Source organism: Felis catus, chromosome A3 (assembly GCF_018350175.1).
Source record: "Felis catus isolate Fca126 chromosome A3, F.catus_Fca126_mat1.0, whole genome shotgun sequence".
Taxonomy (NCBI): Eukaryota; Metazoa; Chordata; class Mammalia; order Carnivora; family Felidae; genus Felis; species Felis catus.
The window spans coordinates 121,816,327-121,835,822 of NC_058370.1; the positions used below are offsets into that span (position 1 = coordinate 121,816,327).

At 53.1% G+C, this 19,496-nt stretch overlaps 1 protein-coding gene across 3 annotated transcripts in view; it reads right to left on the bottom strand.

Moving 5' to 3' along the window:
- Positions 1 to 19,496, bottom strand: part of KLHL29 (kelch like family member 29) — a 311,231-nt gene that overhangs the window by 211,584 nt on the left and 80,151 nt on the right. For all 3 annotated transcript variants that reach the window (XM_023252071.2, XM_023252069.2, XM_023252070.2), the window contains exon 2: positions 16,406 to 16,513. The gene's annotated coding sequence lies outside the window, so the exon portion shown is untranslated. The remainder of the gene's footprint in view (positions 1 to 16,405; positions 16,514 to 19,496) is intronic.

Below are 19,496 nucleotides of genomic sequence, written 5' to 3' on the forward strand. Positions count from 1 at the left end.
ACCTCGCCGGCCAATGGAAGGGCACCCTTGGAATCAGGAATCTGCACCTATCCAATAAATGAGGCTGAAGGTGGAAGAGGGGTTTGCATGACCTGCTGTCAGCAGCAGGGGTTGTGGGTGGGGACAGACGTTTCCAGAAGGTGGTGCAGGAAGGGCAGGCGGCTCCAAACATGTCTGACATGGACGGCCCTCAAAGGTTCATTTCATTTCCTGCATTAAAGGTGTGGACAGCATGTTAGGAGAGACGAATGTGAATGGCTGCTTCGGCCTTGGAAGGAGGCCTGGGTGGGGGTGGCAACGGCATTCTAGGTGGAGGAAACAACACAGGAAAGGCCCCGAGGTATAAAGTTCCAGAGCGTGACCACAGGTGGTGCTTTCGGCATGGAGGAGGTGCGGGTTTCCAGAGGCAGGTGCCTGGACTCTACCCCATGGAGACTGGCGGACTGACTCCAGTGTGGCTCACCCGCTGGAGAAGATCCTGGGGGCCAGCATGCAGGAACTGGAAGGGGGCGATGAGGGAGTGAGGGAGAGAAATGGGGCAGGGCTACCATGCCAGCCATTTGGGTTAGAACTGATGAAGGCCTGCTGAGCCAGGTCAAGAACGCTGGGAATGGAGAGAAGGATGGGGAGAGGTGAGGAGGCAGAACCAGGAGCCAGGGATGTGGGGGTGGAGGGTGACAGAGGAGGGGGTGCTCCCACATTTCTGACTTGGGATCTGGGTAGATGGTGCGGCCATTCCTGGAGGTGAGGAGCACCAATCGAGGAGTGGGCTGGAGGAGAGCTAACAAATTCTGTGAGGTTTTGTGGACCCTGAGGGGCATCCTGGGGAGTGGAAGGGGGCCATGTGGTACAGAGCTTGGGGGTGGGTCTGGGAGTTGCCCGTTTACAGCTGAGAGACAGGGGATCAATAGTGCTTAGAGGGCCGGGAGACAGTAATAAGGGTTCCAAGCTGCCCGATGGGGATGAAGAAAGCAGCCACCTGAGAGTGGGAGGGTCAGGAGCGGGGCTGATGGCCCAGCTGGGCGGGACGCTGGCAGGCATGGCAGCTATGGGCACCCAGATGGGTGTCCCCCATCACCCTCAATCACTGGTCCTTCCTGAGGAGAAAGAGCCATAGGGCCCGCCTCCACTTTCCTGGAGGGACCAGGGCTCACCTCCGTCTTTTCCTGAGCAGGAGGAAAGAATCACTAGAGAAACTGCTTCTGAAACCCGCAGCCCACGAGCCCCCCGCACTGAAGGCCAGTCTGTTGAGCTCTGGGCCACGAGAGCAGCAAAGCTAGAGACTGCCGCCACTCACACACCCACCCACCTGCAGAGGAGCTCAGAGCAAGCCCACCGAAGCTCTCAAAGTGTGCAGGGTGAGGGAGAGACTCTCCGGGCCATCAGGGGTGCTCAGTCCTATTGGAGGCTGTGGGCTTCCACAGAGCAGAGGTGACAGCTGCTGGTCTCCCCAGTCATTTTCGCATTAGGATCTCATGGGAGGGAAGGAGGGGTCGGTAGGCTGGCTTCCTAGACTGGCACAGCGGGTAACTGGGCCCAGGGCTGCCCTCTCTGCCCTCCAGACCCAGCCGCTGGGAGCCTATCCATTTAACCAGCCCTGGGGGGCAGGGCGCGGTGCATCAACCATCATTAATATTGAACGACTGTTTACTTTTACAAGCCCCAACTTCCCATAAATCCAAGTCAGAATCAATCATCTTTTATGGAAGATATTAATGGCAATTCCATTATTTAAATGCAATCAATGTGTTCCCCCCCCCCCCCACTTTTTTTCTTTTTTTTGGTTCCTTTGTGTTAAAGCCAAGTAGTTTGGACAGGGCTTTTGGCCAAGCAATGGAAAAAAAAAGTCAAATGACCTTGCTCACATCTCAGTATTTCAGCTGGATAACTGCTTGGGAAAAAGGTTTCGGTTTCTCTCCATTTAACCCACAGAGTAGGAAGGTTTGAATTCCAGGGGCCCAAGCAAAGTAAAAATTCTTCTCTTGCATTCACCGTGCCCTGCCTGTGTGCCGTCAGAGACACTCAGCGTCGTTGCTTTTTTAAACTCAGACTTTCCAATCCAATTTTTAAAATTAATTAATTAATTAATTAATTTACCATGAGCCCAACTCTTCCAGGAACTGGCTTCCACAGCCCACAAAACAGTTCATGTTTAGCAGAAACAACTTGGGGTTCTTTGTTCCCAGAAGTAAAAAGGTAAAAAGACACAAAATGAAGACAGAAACCTAGTGGCTCAGGAGATGAACAGGCCGTCAGCAAGGCCCACAGGACACATGTGCTGTGTGTCCCCCCAGGCCCACGGCGGCTTCCCGGCAGTCAGACGCTCACTAAAAACAGAACGAGTGGGTGAGGATGTGGAACCCCAGATTCCACGTAAGCTCTGGAGTAAAGGAGGATATAACGAAGAGAACTAGTTTTCAAAACCCAAACGTGGGACCTGGAGTGAATGACAATCCCCCTGACATCTGCCTGAAATGCCTCCTTTTTTGCCAGCCGAGTCCTCCCAGCCTCAGGACTTCACGGGGTTGTCACCTCCTGCAGGGACCCCCCCCCCCCCCCGCCCCGCCCCTGGTCTGGATGGCCAGACCGCATCCTTGCAGGGAGCACCGTGTGGTGCAGTTCCATTCACATGCCATCTCCTGCATTCCTCTCAGTGGCCCAGGGGCCACCCTAGTGCTGCGCCAGCGGGACCCCCCCGAGCCTCGTCTCCTGAATTAATGTGAAAGCTGTTCTCTCGGAGGCTCCGCGGGCAGGGATTCAACGGGGCAGGTTTCTGAGAATGCTTCAGTGTGGCAGGAGGTACGAGGGACTGTGACTCACCCGGCTTTCGGAGGCAGCTGGGGACTAGCTGTTCTCCATTTCCACTCCAAACAAAACAAGGGAAAATGGGCTTAAATTGCAGCAAGGGAGATTTAGGTCAGATAGAAGAAAAGCCTGCAGGAGCCACCGGAATGGGGACTCTGGGAGCTGATGGAATTTCCTTCCCTGGAGACCTCTGGGAGCGCGGGCTTCAGTGTCGGGTCGATCTGTCCCCAGGGCTCAGAGCAAGAGGAGGACAGGACAGCGGGCCCTGTGGGTTCCTCTGCACATAACTCAGCAGCCCCCAGCACCTCCTCACTGGGAACAGGGGGGCTTATTACACGTGAACACACGTGTAACAGCATCATTTCGTGGGGGCTGTCGGGATTGTAGCTCACGGACAAGCCACGCTCTCTGCCTCATGACAAAAGCCGATTCCTCTCATGCCTTTGCCTGCCAGGGCTGAAAACTCCCCCTCCTTCCCTCCCTAAGTGATAGTTTTGTTTTCTGTCAATCTCTCCACAATGGGGCGGGCACGGAAAAATCCTGTCCTAATGGCTTGAGGAGCGGCCTGGCAGCAGGAGCGTCCCCAGCCCCCCTGGGAGCAGCACGGCGGGGTCTCAGGTTGGAACTGCCAAGAGTGACAGAAAGTGCAAGCCCCAGGAACAAGGCCCTGAACGCAGGCAGTTGTGTCCCCCTCTTTTTTGGTGGAGGAAGCGGTAGGTGGTGTCACATTAGTCACCAGAAGCCCTGGGCGATTCGAATGGGAGGCCTCGGTCAGAAGCACTGCCAAGCCTGGAGGCAAATCTGTGACCCACCTGTAACAGACGCATGGAACTTTCTAGGTGTGGTTTCAGGGACGCAGCAGCCCCTGCGCCATTTCCTGTGCCTACACTTGTCAGCAGCTCTCCTGCTTTGGATTTACATTGTCTTCTTACACATATCCCTTTAGGTTAGCTTTTCAGTCCTTCCTGAACTGCGTGAGGTGAAAACAGAATGGAAAGCCTCCTGCTTGTCTCTGGCTGGGCCCTGGCACAGCTCCTGCCCCCCTCAGGCCTCCCAGGAGAGAGAGTCATGACCCCTTCCCCACCCAGAGGCGCCTGGTCAGCGCCCTCTGTTCTGGTAATCCCCCACCAGGGACGCGCCTCCGGTCTGCCAAGAGCTGTCTCCAAGGCCATGGAAGAGGCTCCGTCAGTTCGCAGCATCTGTGTGTTGATTGGGACTGGGGCAGAGAGGGGACTCATGGGGGTGGCATCCCTGTGTCCAGGGCACTGGCTGTGCCACCCTCATCTGCCCTCCTCAGTCTGTGAGACTCAGTCCCTTGATGAACAACATGCTGAAGTCTTCGGTCAAAGACAAGAAATGCGCTTGGGTGGAATCTTTCCCATTTCTGGAAGCAAAGGAATTGAGGAAGAGGCCAGGGGATGTGTTTCTGTCATTGTGGGGGCCTGGCCGGTAGGGCAGGACTGGCACCTCCCATGAGGAAATTCTGGTCAAAGAAGATGGAAGGGTTCTGGTTGCTTCAAGCTGTTCTATGACACAGCAGCAAAGTGACCCCACCTCCTGGCCTTTGTGTCTCCCAGTCTTGACCATCCTGTTGTCAACAGTAGGAGAGGTTAAAAGGCTAAAAGGGGCCTCTCCTTGGGCTGGTGACCAGTTATTGAGAAATTTGCATGCCTGGGAACCACTGTGGCTTCCTCTACCACACTGCCTGGCCATAGCGGTTTGTGCAACATTCCAGATGCGTAACAATTACAGAGCCTAGCATCCAGCAACCCCACCCTGTTCCTTGACGCTCCCAACTCAAGGGAGCCCTGGTTGTCTGAGAAGTGTAATTAAGACCTTTCCTGACTCCAGGCCTTAGGGGAGCTGACTGTATGGGTGCTGCTGATAGACCTCTACATAGAAGAAGCCAAGAATGGAATGGAGACTCTCAGCAGTAAGAGAGACACCCCCAGAGTCTTTCCCTGGCTGGGGGGCCTCTGGGCAGATCTTTGAAATGGTCCTGCAGGCACAGGGCTGGCTGCTGGCCTTGCTGGTGGGGTCAGAGTATAGACAGGAGAGGCTAAGTCCTGAAGAGCTAACCCAGTCCTCAAGACCAACCCACGTGGCCTGGGGTTCACTCCATCTGGGCAAAGAGCTCCTTTCACAGGATAGAACTCTCAGTGGGAGTGTGGCCAGAAGGCTGTAATGTCTTCTGGAAAATGAAAAGTGCACCAGGCCTAGGAGAAGATGGGAAATTCAGATATAGGGTCCTGAAGACATCCCTTCGTGCTCCCCTTCCACTGCCAAGTCTGAACTAGCCAGCCAGCCCAGCGAGGCTGTGGTCTGCAGGCTCTAGGGAACACCTCCTTGGCCTTATCCTTGGTGTGGAGGACTAGAGAGCAAACACAGGCCTCTGGGACTCCCAGTGCAGCTGGGAGGGAACAGGTCACACGGAGATTAAGGTGAGTAAAGTGATGAGAGGTCACAAGTCATAGCAGGGGGGAGTGGACACACTGGCTAAGGGGGAGAGCTCTCACATCAAACTGACCTGAATCCCAGTCCAGTGCTTTCTTTCTTTTCTTTTTTTTTTTTTTAAGTTTATTTATTTTTGAGAGAGAGCACAAGTGAGGGAAGGGCAGAGAGTGAGAGAGGGAGAGAGAGAGAGAGAGAGAGAGAGAGAGAGAGAGAGAGAATCTCAAGCAGGCTCCACCCAGTCATTGCAGCACCTGATATGGGGCTTGAACCCATGAACCGTGAGATCATGACCTGAGCCAAAGTCAAACGCTCAACCAACTGAGCCACCCAGGTGCCCCCTCCTTTCTGATCTTGGCTCAGACCCCGGGTAAGATGTTCACTTCTCTGAACCTCAGTGTGTGGCTCTGCACAGGGGGATGATGACAGTAGCCACAGGCACAGGGCTCTCGGGGGGGGGGATTCAGGGAGAAAGTGCACGGCAGTCATTCAGCGTAGTCCTTGGCACCTGGTCATCACTCGATACCTGTTGTTACTCCAGCAGGCACTAAATTCTGCCTGAGCCTGGAGGAAGGGTGACGCCTCAGGTCGGGGGTGGGAGGGAGGGCTGCAGAGAGGCACTAAGTCCGGGCGGCGCGGACCCCAGAGGCATGGATGGAGCCACACCAGCACCGTGGCTGTCCCAGCCCTTGCCAAGCCTCCTTCTAAGTGGATTCTTGTTTATTGGCGGCTCTTCCCATCTCCCGGGTTATGAATTATTTACCAGATAATGACTTCATAATTGTTAATGACAGATGCCCCAAGGACGCGCTGACATACCTTCTGAAGCCACAACGCTAATTGTGGTGGCATCCCAGAAGCCCCCATGCGGCCACATCCAGAGTGTCATTCCTAGGGACAGAGCCTGACTGGCCCTTGGGGGTCAATCACAACTCCAACCCCTCGTGATACAGATAAAGAAACTGCGATCCAAAGAGGCATGGTGACATGCTTCCAGGTCCCAGAGCCAGCCAGGGGCAGCCCTGGGTGGGTCAAGCCCCATGTCTCTGGGGGTCATTTCTCCACTGTGTGGGTGTGGGCTGCTGGGGCAGTTGTGGGCCAAGCACGAGTTTAGGTCTCCTTCAGGAGGTCACGGGTATGGGGCGTGGGGAATGAAATAGGGCTCTGATGGGTGCTGAGAGACTCTCCCCGCCCCCAAAGAGGGGCTCCAGGATGCTCCAGGGTCTACAGAGAACCAGGATGCAGCTCTGTGGCTGCTTGGGATCCCCACGGACTGGGGAGGGCCACTTCCCTGGGAGCAGAGGTCCCCTGCTGACTGAGTGCTTTTAGCAATGAAAAGCTGCACAGGCTGACTGACGGGCGGAGGACAGTGGGGGGTGGGGGGGGCGGGTACACCAATATCTTCCTTGAAAGTGCATTTGGTCCTGAAGAGAGTTTGAATTAAGTCCATGAGTCAGTTGGAGTCCTAGCCCCTGAGAATAATAATAGCAAACCTTTGTAGAGGACTGTGTTTTAGGCACTATTCTAGGTGCTGTGTTACGTTAACTCATTTAATCCTTACAACCATCAGAGGACATAGGTATTATTATAATTCCTGGTTTTCAGATGAAGACACTGAAGCACACATAGGGAGATTCAATAACGTGATGGAGGTCACACGGGTAAGGGGCAGGGCTGGGATTAGGACCAGGCGGTCTGGGTCCACCATCTGTGCTCTTGATGGTTGCCTACTAGAAACGTTTCCCAAATGGATGAATGTAATGCTGTGGGGCCCCTCTGGATATGGGACACACCTTCCTAATGGTGGCTTGAATGTGAACTTGAGCATATTGAGACCCTGGGTCCCAGCTGGGTGCAGGGAGGCCTATTTCCTCCTGGACTGTGGAGTGTGGGCTGTACCCAGAACAGAGGGAAGGAGAGCTCTGGCCTGGGGTGTATGGTATCCCCAGGGGACAGCAGCCCTGGAAGGACAGGGTCGGTGCACTGCCCACACTCCCCTAAGGTAAGCGCTGTGAACTGTGGCCAGCCCTTGAGCACACAGGTGAGCTAGGTTAACTGAGATACTTCTGCGTGAAACACACATGCTCATCATCCTACAAACACACAAGAGTCGCCTTTGTACTAGGCTTTGGGGAGGGTCCCAGTGACTGATACACAGCCCCTGTCCTCAGCTGTCTCCCAGGGCAGACAAGACAAGATCCAGGTGCCAGGTGAGAGGGTTCTGTGATAGAAAGGAAGCCGAGGGCTGAAGGACTCAGGAGCAAGTGAGCATAGCTAGAGGCCATGTGAGTTGGCGTTTTCTATCATCAGTCCCTTTTCGGTGTTTATGATGTGCTCAGCTCTGCAGAAAGCTTGCCCCCCCCCCCCCACCTGGAGGGCTCACAGTGGGTGGGGGATGAGCCACAAGCACACTGGATGGTGAAAGGACCACACTTGACCCAAGAAGAAGCGAACGGCTGCCAGAGAAAGTAACAGCGTCAGGAAATCTGAGGAGAGGAAATTCCCATGAGTAGGTGGCTGGGAGCTCTTTGCCAGGAGGTGGGAGGGGCTGGGAGAGGCTTTTCCGGGATATTTGGGCTTGCAGGACAAGCGTCCACAGGTGTGATGCATACGTGCAGGGGCGGTTAGGAGCACAAGGGTCTGTCTGCATGGGAACAGAGGCTGTGCATGCGTGTGTGGGTCGAGTGCGGGTCATGGGAGGCGAGTGAGCCTGGCTGGTGCGGGGGTCAGATTTACCTTACCCGACTCACAAAGTCAGTAGTGTGGCTCTGTGTGCCCCTGTGCGAGACGGCAGAGCACTTTGAGTGCACTTCAGAAAGCCTTGAACTGGTGCTAAATAAATAATCATACTGCTTATTCTGGGATGGAGAGGCGGGATGCCTCCCCTACACACTAATGGGAGGGCGAGGCTCTCTGGCTGGCTGGCTGGGGCTGCCTCGTGCACCCCTGTGAGCGCTGATCTGAGAGGAGACCTGGGCTAGACCCCTTCTGTGTCCTGTCATTTCCCACTCAGAGCACCGGCCTGCCCACCTGGAGAAGGGGGGCCGGGTTAATTGTTACCTCCTGTGTTGTTACTAGGTTACTTAGTAAAAGCAGAAATATGCTTTTAATGATTTTTTGTTGTTGCTTCCTTACGAACCAGATGCTTTTATCTAAATGAGTTGCTACAAATCAAAAAAAAAAAAAAAAAAGACTCAACCTGCGAGGGTTGCTAGGCTGCATCCGCCTTACCCAGGCAAACTGACGCTCTGTGAGTGAGGCGTGAGCCCCCTGCTCCTTCAGCACCCAGCTTACAAGTCGGAGGGAACTATGTATTGGTGGCTATATCTAGCGTGCCTCCAAGTGGCCTGGATGGGAGAACCCAGGGAGGCAGTGGGGTGGTCTCTAGCTGGTGATGGCGATTCTGTCACCTGTGTAGGTTGGCACTGGTGGGTGACAGCACAGGTCTGGCTGACCTGTAGCCTTTAGGCCTCTTGGGTCATGGTGGGTGGGAGGAAGGACAGTTTTCCTCCTGGGTTGCTTTGGGACTACACTGAGGCCCAGAGGATGGTCACTCAAGGCTGGGCTTGACATGTGGTAGGTGCTCAACTAATGTTTGTGGAGGACAGGCCAGCACATGGCCAATACTTGCTCAGAGCTCTTTAGGTTTCAATATAAGGAGTGTCAGTTGACGTGAAGGCCTGAGGTGCCTCTGGATTAGAAGCCAGGAGACAAGGATTTTAGTCCCCCCTCTGCTCTGACTGGCTGTGTGAGCTTGGGTAAGGCATTGGTCTTCTCTGGGCCTCGGCTTGCTGCTTGGTGTAATAAATGGCAACAATAACTCCTCTCTGTCTACCTCCTACCGTCTCCCTCATGACCAAGTAGAGGGAATTGTGTGAAAACGCTATGCAAACTGAAAGCGCTAGGTAGCGGGAGGAGGTAAAAGAAGTCCTATGGCCTTAGCCTTGGATGTTCTAACAAATTAGAGTTGGGGTGGTGGCTGCCCAGAGCACCAGGCTGCCAAAGAGTCTGTTTTGGGGTCAGATGGTACATAGGGAGCTTGGCTGTGAGAGGGCTCTGTGAGCCTTCAGCTATGTCTCCGTTATCTGTAAGGGTGATTTTTGGAGGCTTAGCGTGGCATTCAATGCCCACCATGGCCAAGACCTAGTTACCTTTCTTGCTGCATCTCCCAACCCATGGGTCTCCCTTACTACTTAGGCTGAGCTTTCCTGTGTTTCTACATTTGAGACCCTTGCGATAGCTCTTCCCGTTGCCTGGAATAGTCCCTGAGTGTGCGTGCGTGTGCACAGACTTCATTTCTAGTTTAAGGCCACCTCTTCTTGGAAGCCTGTAGTTTTGATGGAACTAAGTTAGTTGCTGAGTACTCTCATGCCCTCAAATGTGAGCTCTGGGTCAGGGATTCTGTCTCCTATGGTCACTGTTGTATCCCCACTGCCTGGAATGATGCCTGGCATGCAGCAGGTACTCAAGAAATATTTGTTAGGCAAATGAATAGTTCTTCCAGAGCACTTTGTATAAATTCCTCTTGTTGCATTTATCACATCTTGCAAGAACGTACTCAGTTTCTGGTTTCCCCACTGGACAGCCAGCTCCTGGAGGACAGGGCTTTTGTCTGAACTCTCTGGACCCAGGCTCTAGAACAATATGCAGTGTTGCTGCCAATAAAGGCTTGAAGAAATAAAGGAATGCATGAATGTTGAAACATCCTTCATTTTTCCCTGTACGGGGTATTCCTCCATAGCCCCCGTGCCCCTGCACTGCCATGCTGTGTGTATGCATGTGTGTGAGAGACAGAGCACCAAGAGAGAGAGGGAATTTACAATCGAAGACAAAAGCTTAAAAGTTCTTTTGAGTGACCTGTGAATACATGAAATCATCAAAAAGGGACAGGAACACAGTAGTTTAGGAGCAACCCCCTGCTGGGTCACTGGACAGATGTATGCATGGAGTTCTCCCTGAGCAGGACTCCGGTGGGGCCACTGCCAGCCTATTCGGTATTTGTGTGCAAATGAGATTTCTGTGCAAAATAAAATTCTGTGCAAATTAGGCGTCCCTCCCTCTGAGCACTACAGAGTACACAGCAAAGCTTGCAAGGTGTAAGCTGGGTGTCAACCCCCACCTGCCCTGGGCCAGATGCCCTCCTGGAGGGCACAAGCAACTGTTCCCAGCAGCCCCGGCCGCTGGGGCACATTCAAGGTAAGGAAGGAGACAGGTCGCTTGGAAAATCAAACTTGGCCACAAAAATAAACTCTGAGGTTTGCAGATAAGCTATTTCTAGCCCAGGTGCCAAATGAGGGTTTGCAGCTAGAGTGAACTGCTGTGTGTGCCCCACCCCAGCCCCGTTGGCTAATGGGAACCGCTCTGCGTATTTGCTCCCCGTGAACAACTTCGCATCCGGGACTGGGGGAAGATTCCACTTCGGGGCATCTCCTGCCTTTGGCCGATAATCCCACTGGGTTGTTTGTCAAGGGGCCGAGTATTGAAAAGGGAGAGGGCAAAGGTGACAGAGCCAGTGTCCTGGACACAGGGACGCCACCCCCATGAGTCCCCTCTCTGCCCCAGTCCCAATCAACACACAGATGCTGCGAACTGACGGAGCCTCTTCCATGGCCTTGGAGACAGCTCTTGGCAGACCGGAGGCGCGTCCCTGGTGGGGGATTACCAGAACAGAGGGCGCTGACCAGGCGCCTCTGGGTGGGGAAGGGGTCATGACTCTCTCTCCTGGGAGGCCTGAGGGGGGCAGGAGCTGTGCCAGGGCCCAGCCAGAGACAAGCAGGAGGCTTTCCATTCTGTTTTCACCTCACGCAGTTCAGGAAGGACTGAAAAGCTAACTTAAAGGGATATGTGCAAGAAGACAATGTAAATCCAAAGCAGGAGAGCTGCTGACAAGTGTAGGCACAGGAAATGGCGCAGGGGCTGCTGCGTCCCTGAAACCACACCTAGAAAGTTCCATGCGTCTGTTACAGGTGGGTCACAGATTTGCCTCCAGGCTTGGCGGTGCTTCTGACCTTGGCCTCCCATTCGAATTATCTGGGGAGCCTCACAAATATACTAATGCCTGGGTCCCATCCCCAGAGATTTTGATCTGATATGGTATATCTAGCCTGGATATTGGAATTTTTTAAAATGTCCCCAGGTGATTTTAATATGCAGCCAGAGTTGAGAGCCACTGTTTCGCCTTGGAAGAGGCAAACAAGAAGCGGATGTTACAATGTGATTCCATAGCAGGTGCCAGGAAAGGCTGAGGAGGAGAACATGTCTGTGCTGAAATCAGAGACACTTCTCCCAAGGGTCCCAGCAAAGAGATCACAGTGACAGGGTAAACATTAACTGCCTCAAAATCCTAAATGTGGGCACATCAGTATGATCTACAGGAAAAGAAGAACTTCTAACAGCCCAGAGGGTTCAAGTGAAAGCATTTTGGGGTGGGGTGAGATGAATGGGGATGACAGTGTGATGGCCCAAGTGTCTGGCTTTTGGATGGCTTGATCCAAGGGGTAGATTTTAGAATATCTGAAAGGGTAAATAAAGTACATATCATCCAGGAACTTTGTTTTGCTGAATCTCTATAACCTCTGTGTCAATTCCTCAGGGCTTAGGGTCCAGGAATTTGGTAAGGCTTTAAAGTACACCAACATCCATTCTCACAAGAACAATTAAATTAGAAGGTCTGGGGCAGGACCTGGGCATCCGTATGTTTGAAAGCTCTCCGGGTGATTCCAGCAGTCACCGAGAGCTGACACTGCTGGCCCAGCAAGACCTGCCGGTCTTCTCCTGGGAGCTAGGAAGGTCAGGGCTTGCCCTCAGTGTGAGTGGAGGAGATGGAGACTCGGCAGCTCTCTGGGGCTCCCCCAGAGTTAGTATGAGGGTTGGGAGGAGAGCCCAGTGGCCGCCTCCTGGTCCAGGGTCCTGTCCATCCATTGCCTGTGAGGTCTCTCTGTCCTGCAGTCCTGTGATCTTGGAACCAAGATCATCTGATCTCATGATGTGGAGACAAGAGGACGGTCCCTGTCCTCAAGGAGCTCGTGGTCCAGGAAGGAAGATGAGAAACACAAGGCAAAGGAGACAGAGACGCCCAACCGGGGAGGGGTGAGTGGCCTGGCCGTCAAAGGCTGAGAGCAACGAGGCGGCTCTGTGTCCGCCAGGCCAAGTCTGGGGTGCGAATCAGGCCGTGGCTGATTCTCAGGACTCTGGAGAAGTGGTTGGGACCTCGGCACAGAGATGCCATCTGAGAATGAAGCCCTGGGGACAGATGAAGCAGAGAAAGGAAAGCTGAGGGAAATCTTGTAGCACTGACACCCTCCCTTACCGGCAGGCAGAGGAAGAGGGGCTGGAGTGGCCACACAGATGGAGTGACACGGCTCACCAAGCCAAGGGAAAGAGGTTCAGGGTCTCCTCGAAGTAGCAGGTAGGTCATCTGCTAGTCATTATGTGGACGGGGCAGGCCGAAGGCTTGGGGGGTGATGGGAAAGGGGGGACCCTGCTGAAGGATCTGTGCCGGGGTGCTGATGTGCTTCCACAACATCCTCAGGAGGCCGGATGCCCAGAAGCCCAGTGGATGTGGGGGCTGCTGAGGCAGGGGTGGGGCCGGGAGAGGAAGCCAGGAAAAAGGTGAAGGCAGCCCTGAGATGTCTGCCCACAGGTCTGTCTTTGGGTGGGAACACGGTAGCCAAAGGGGGATGGATAAGAAGGAAAAGAAGGATGGAACGAAGCACGGCTGTTGAGAGAAAGCGAGTGAGGGAAGGCAAGAGACCGGGGAGTGTGGTCAGCAAGGGCACCTTCCGAATGGCTTGGCCGGGTGAAGCAGCCTTGAGTGCGGACGTCCAGGGCATGGCACACAGTGTCCTCCAGTGGAAGAGTTCCAAGCACCGTTAGCTTTGGAGACATCTGCAATGTCGTCTCAGGATGCATGGCATGCAGGGGGACAAGAGGCCCGGACGGGAGGTGCCGAGACAGCCCCAGGGATGGAGGCTGGGGAGGCTGTAGAGGGGCGCGTCTCAGCACTGATGGGGGTCAGGGCTTGCCTTTCCCCACCTCCAAGGTCTAGGTGTCTGGTGATGTCATTCTTGGCTCAGCCTATGGTTCTGCATAAACCGGGTCCTCGGCTTTAGCTCCCCTGAGCTCCACCCCTGCCAGGGTCACCCACTGCAGTGCAGGGATCAGGTTTCGCTCCTGCCAGCTGGCTCTGGCACCACACTCTCGGTCACAGACAGGCACGGAGCAGCCCTGCTTTGCATCTGAGCAGGCCCCGTTCTGCAGCAGGACACACACAGCCCAGTGATCCGGCCCAGTTTCCACAGGAAAGTGATAGCTTCTTCCACTGGTCACAGGGGACACGGTGGGCTGTGGAGACTTCCTATCTTCTTGGGAATCAATGGAGTTCTGCGTGTGAGCCAAAAGGGACAAGCACGACCTGGCTCCGGGCCACGGGCTGAGGTGTTCCCAGGAGCAGGTGCGGCTGCGTGTGCAGTGATGTATTTACCGAGAGCCCCAGCAGGTGCTGTGAGGGGGTGGTGGAAGGGGATACAGAGATGAGATGTGATTCCCCCTCTCCAGGAACTGGCTAGGGTAGGGCAGATGGCCATGAGTTCACAGTGGGGACACCGGTCCGGGGGTTGATCTACCAGGTGTCCTATTGAGGTCCCTCCCTTTCCTAACATACATGCTTCTTGAAGACTGAGATAAATAAGAACCATGTGCCCTCCCCTGTCAGTGGGAGGGAACAGCAGATCTCAAAATAGAGGCCGTTAAACCCATTCCCCTGGGTGTCTAGATCCCCTTCACCTCACCCCACTCACAGTGTCTAAAACGTGAAGGCAGGGGTCCCTGGGTGGCTCAGTGGGTTAAGCATCTGACTTCATTCAGCTCAGGTCATGGTCTCTCAGTTTGTGGGTTCGAGCCCCACGTCAGGCTCTGTGCTGACAATTCAGAGCCTGGAACCTGCTTTGGATTCTGTGTCTCCTCCTCTCTCTGCCCCTCCCCTGCTCACACTCTGTGTCTCTCTGTCTCTCAGTAATAAATAAACATTAAAAATTTTTTTTTTTTAAATATTAAATACAGGGGCGCCTGGGTGGCTCCGTCAGTTACGCGTCTGACTTCAGCTCAGATCATGATCTCACATTTTGTGGGTTCGAGCCCCACATCAGGCTCTGTGCTGACAGCTCAGAGCCTGGAACCTGCTTCCGATTCTGTGTCTCCCTCTCTCTCTCTGCCCCTCCCCCACTTGTTCTCTGTCTCTCTCAAAAATAAACATTAAAATTTTAAAACATGAAGGCTTATCCTTGGAGAGCTGACTTCTGTGACGAGTATCTCCTCAGTCTCTTCTCAGACACTCATCTCCACCTCTGCCCCCTCTAGGAGCTGGGAATGCCACCATCACCAGATCCAAGATGCCACCATCACTAGATCTGTCTAGTTTGGTAACTCCCCGCCTCTTACCCGACAGTCACAGAAGCAAAGCGTCCCCTCGGGCCTAGGACGACGAACCAGGACAGCTGTCCGGCCACTCAGCGGTGCCATTAGATGCATGCCAACAGCCCACCAGCTCCCGAGGCCAGAAACCCGTCTGCCCCTGCTGGTTGTCCCCACTGGGCTGCTGGGTGGCGGCGGGCTGGATGCCCAGTGGACGCTTCTTCCATCTTGGCAGCTGATCCAGGCCCAGCCTGGAGCCTCCTCCTGCTGCCTGCTGACAACCACGGCTACTGACAACTCAACCCTAGAGCTGCGGTAGCTTCTCTCTAAGCCAGGGCTCTGGGAGAGGAGGGCCATCCCCAGGCCCGCCTTTTCTGAGTCCAAAAAGAACATGCACATGGCTGGAAACTTGTCGGTCTGCCGTTCTGGTCCCTGCTGCAGACGGAAGCTGGGTTCAGGCCACAAGCTGGCCCCAGGTAAAGGCCACGGAGGCTCCTGATCAGAGGGCACCAGGCCTGGCACCTAAGAGCAAAGCAGTCCTGGGGCTGCTATGGTCTTCTCCTCCCCAGTCCCGGGCCCCAAGTGCTATGCAGAGATGGCTTTGGCCCATGGACTTCTAAAGCCTCAAGTGCCACCAGACATGCTAGGCTGGGCCAGCTCAGCCTCACCTGTCCTGAACCCCGGTGCCCCCCGCCGAGCCCCTCCAACCTTCATTTCAGGCCCATCCTCCTGTTTCCTGAGCAACAGTAAGTAAGTGGATGTCGGCAGCTACATTTCCAGGCTCCCCTGCTCCTGCAGGCTCATTCCCGGCCTGCCGGCTGGGTGTTCAAGCAATCCTACAGATTCTTGTCATCAGATATCTGCCCTCACACGCAGGCCACGTTCCCCCCCAACTCTCCTGGTTACCTGGTTTTTATCATCTAGGTTTGAAAATCCTGAGTCAAAATTTGAGGCCAGACCTCCATAAATTTAATCCAAGGAAATAATCAAACCACTATGCAAAGATATATGTACAAAAATGTTTGTTGTGTTTTGTAGGATTCAGATATTAAGAATACACTCTATGCCCATCATTAGGGCACTGCTTAAGTAAATCGCGTAGATTATTCTATCCAGATGATATGAAGTTTTAAAGTGCTATAGATTTGTATTTACTGACATCAGAAATGTACCCTTCCTACTGTGAAGTCAAAAGCGGTACATACAGTGTGATCCCGTTTACGTGTGCATGTGTGGGTGCATGTGTGCGTGCACACTTTACAGTTGTGCAGAGAAGGAAAGCCCAGAAAGAGACACTAAGGTGGTGATTTCTCGGCATTATGAGTGTTAAGTAATTTATACAATTTTAGGTGCTATCTTTTAAAGTATTTTTACAATGAACAGTCTTTTAATGATATTGAATACAACTACTTTAATAACAAGAAAAGGTAAACTACCAAAGAAGCATTACAGTTGAGGAGCTTTAAGATGACCCGGCCGCTGGCTGCCCCAGGATCCCACGTCCTGGGGAGCCATAAGAGCTATAGCAATGTTCTTAGGTTGATCCCAGGAGGACTGAGACCCGGGGGCTTTGCTAGGTTCTAATCCTGCATCTATGTAAAAATCTCCCTGACCAAAAGGCTGAGAGGGCCAGCTACATTTCCTCACTTCCCCTAAAACATCAGTGTTCGAGAACATAGCCGGGAGTGCCCAGGTCTGATGCCTTTCCTATCTGCAGGCGAGCTGAGCAGAGACCTACCTTTCGATGTCCGTCTCTGGCAAGGTCAGGATTCGTCCCCAGGATGCAAAAACCTTGATGGCCACCGACACTTAGCACAGCGTGAGCATCACCAGGAGGCCAGTCAGTCTAGAAAGAGAAGAAAAAGGGTGGGGGTGGGGTGGGAAAAGATATCATCTTCTGCAAAAAGATCTTTGGAATGTCAGTACCTTAGAGAGTCCCCACCCTAAGTGGAAGCTTGCCTCTGTGTGGAATTTCTAAGTGTGGACCATCTCACACAGGCTGTACCCAAAGGCGGCCGTGGGCACTCCCAGATAAGGGGGTGCCAAGCAGGCAGTGGAGACCCCCAAGGGGCAGAACCTAGATGTCCCTCCCCCATCCCCCAAACACACAAAGCCCTAATCCCCACAGGGGAACCATTAACAGTGGATAAGAGGGAGAATAAGGACATCGCCTTCCATCTGATTCAAACCAAGCAACTCCAGAGATGGGGAAAGATAAGAAATTCAGGTCTTTAATCTAATGCTGGAAAGCGAATAGGACACAAACTCTAGAATTACAAAAACAAATCATTACTTCTTTAGATAATGGGCAAGAAGACCTTGAGGAGGCAAAGGATGGGTTCCCTGGAGAGAATTTTTTTTTTTTTAAATATAGATTTAATACCTGGTAGAAAGAGCCTATCTATTATGGCGAGGCAGGACTATTCCCAGTTCCCTCTTTCAAATGTAATATATGTGAAAGCCATCTTCACGACAAGAAATGGCATCCTCCACTGCAAAAATGCACAACTGTCATTACCTGGGAATCGATATATTTTTCTAAACTGAATATATCATTATCAATTGATTTTCCTGTTTCCTCTTAGCACTCCAGAGTCCCGGATAGCAGGGGAAAGCTTTAATGTGATATGAGGGATTTGGACAGGTAAATAAGTTATTGTAAACTAATTCCACCTTGCGACGAGCTTCTCCCCGACAACGCGACGGGTCTTTCTCAGAGCCTCTTTCAACCCGCACTCTTCCAGCTGCCACTGACAGAGACACACGCGAGCCATATCAAATAGCCATTTTCAAGCCGAAGGTGGCAAAAATATTATTTTTCCCAAGGAGAGAGTGTTCTCTCTACGATTAAGAAATAACCTCTGTGGGGAAGCAAAGTAAGCCAAGGTCACCATTTAATTTTGACACAGAGCCAAAGTCGTGAGTACATTTCCCCTACCAAGCCTACGTGAAGTGCGCAGATAAATCGATCGCTTTGGCCACAAAATATTGACAGTACTGGTGATAATAAACGATTGATGTATTTCTGGGAAAGATCCCTGGAGGTACGTGCTGGTGAAGAGAGAGGTCTGGGAGACAGTGGTCAGATCGTTTTAGATCCATGAGAATCTTACTCATTCACTCATCGCTTCATTCCTTCATTCCATAAATATTTATTGAGGGCCTGCTGTGTGTCTGGCAATGTTCTAGGCACCGGGGACACATAAGTGAACAAAAACAGAAAGAAAAAAAATTCCTGCCCTCATGGAGTTCATCTTCTAGTGGGTGGAAACACAGAATAAACATTAAGCTTAAGAAATTGCATAGTGCATTAAAAGGTAGGCAGTGCTATATATTAGAGAAGCAGAGCAGAACATGAGTGTTGGGGGGCTGGGGTGCAGTTTAAAGAGGGCGGTCAGGGTAAGACTTATGAGATAGGGCATTTGAGCTCACGTGAAGGGGATAAGGGAGTGGGCCATGCAGGAATCCGGAGTTGTGTGTTCCTGCAGAGAGAAGAGCCAGTGCAAATGTCCTGGGGTGGGGGCAAGGGGGGCATGCCTGTTATGTTCCTGGGCCAGCAAGGAACCCACTGTGGGTGGGCAGGGAGAGTCTAGTAGGACATTCAGCTAGAGAAGTGAGTATCTAGATCATGCAGGGCCTTGTAGACCACTGTAAAGGCTACTAACTGAGAGCCCAAAGTCCTGGCCACCCAGCTGCGGAAGGAGCTCTCATTCTCTTGAGACAGACCTCCCAGGACTGTCAGCTTAATCTGCTTCCCTTCCTTCCAAACCAGATGGCTCAGCTCTCCAGGGTGTGCCAGATGAACAGGGCACAGGCCAGGCAGGGGTTCAGAGGGGCAGTGGAGGGAGGTGAGCCACTAGGGCTGCCTAGCTTGTTCTGATGACAATGGTCTGGTCTTCCCTCCTCTGTGGCCCCCAGAGGCCACTTCTGGAGGAGATGATTGAAGCGAAGCTTCCCCCCCCCCCCCCAAAATAAACTGTGCGTGAGGCTGAGTTCTTTGGGACTTTTCCCTAACATGCTCATGGAGAGATCCTAACATGAGCTGCTGTGGTAGATTGTTACAGGCTGTGCTGGCCATCTTGCCCAGGTCTGCTTTCCATCCTGTCTGTCCCCTTGGGGCTCACCTGATCTGCACGGAGGGCATCACTGGAGCTCTGAGACCCCATGACTCCCTGTTGGGTACAGCTAACGCAGATGCCAGCAGGAGACTAGGGACCCGTGGGGGGTTGGGTGTTCATTCCCTTACTTGCCTTCCTCCTTGCAGTGGCTTGACGGGCTGGCTGTGACCCTTCAGTGCGGGTAGCGGGTCTGGATGGCATGCTGCGGGCCCCACAGAGCATTCTCTTTGCGCTCCAGTCACAGTGGCGTCTACATCCTTATGAACAGCCCTGTCATTCAACTCTCTTTAAGCCACTCATTTCAACATGCCCATTTCCTGTTAAGACCCTTATAAGGATCTGCTCTCGGAAGCAGTCGAAAGCAGGACTTTGGAATCAGGCATCCGAAGCGAAATCCTAACGCTGCCCCCTTAGTTTTGTGACACTGGCTAAGGTAATTTCTATGAACCTTCCTTTCTCACTCTTAGAACTAGAGAAACTGATTCGTAATTAGCAGTGGCAGCCGCAGGATCACTGTCCCAGTGCTTTCCCCGCCTGCCCCACCGCCCAGGGCAAGCAGCTGCTCCTGGCTGCCATCTTTGCCTGCCCCAACCCAGAAACTCCTCCCTCGAGGGGTTTCTAGCTGTTCTCTGCTCATATTTGGCACTAGTTGATGTCTCAGTGATTTCACTGATTTCTTCTTCTTGCTCTACCTTCACCCAACCTCTATTC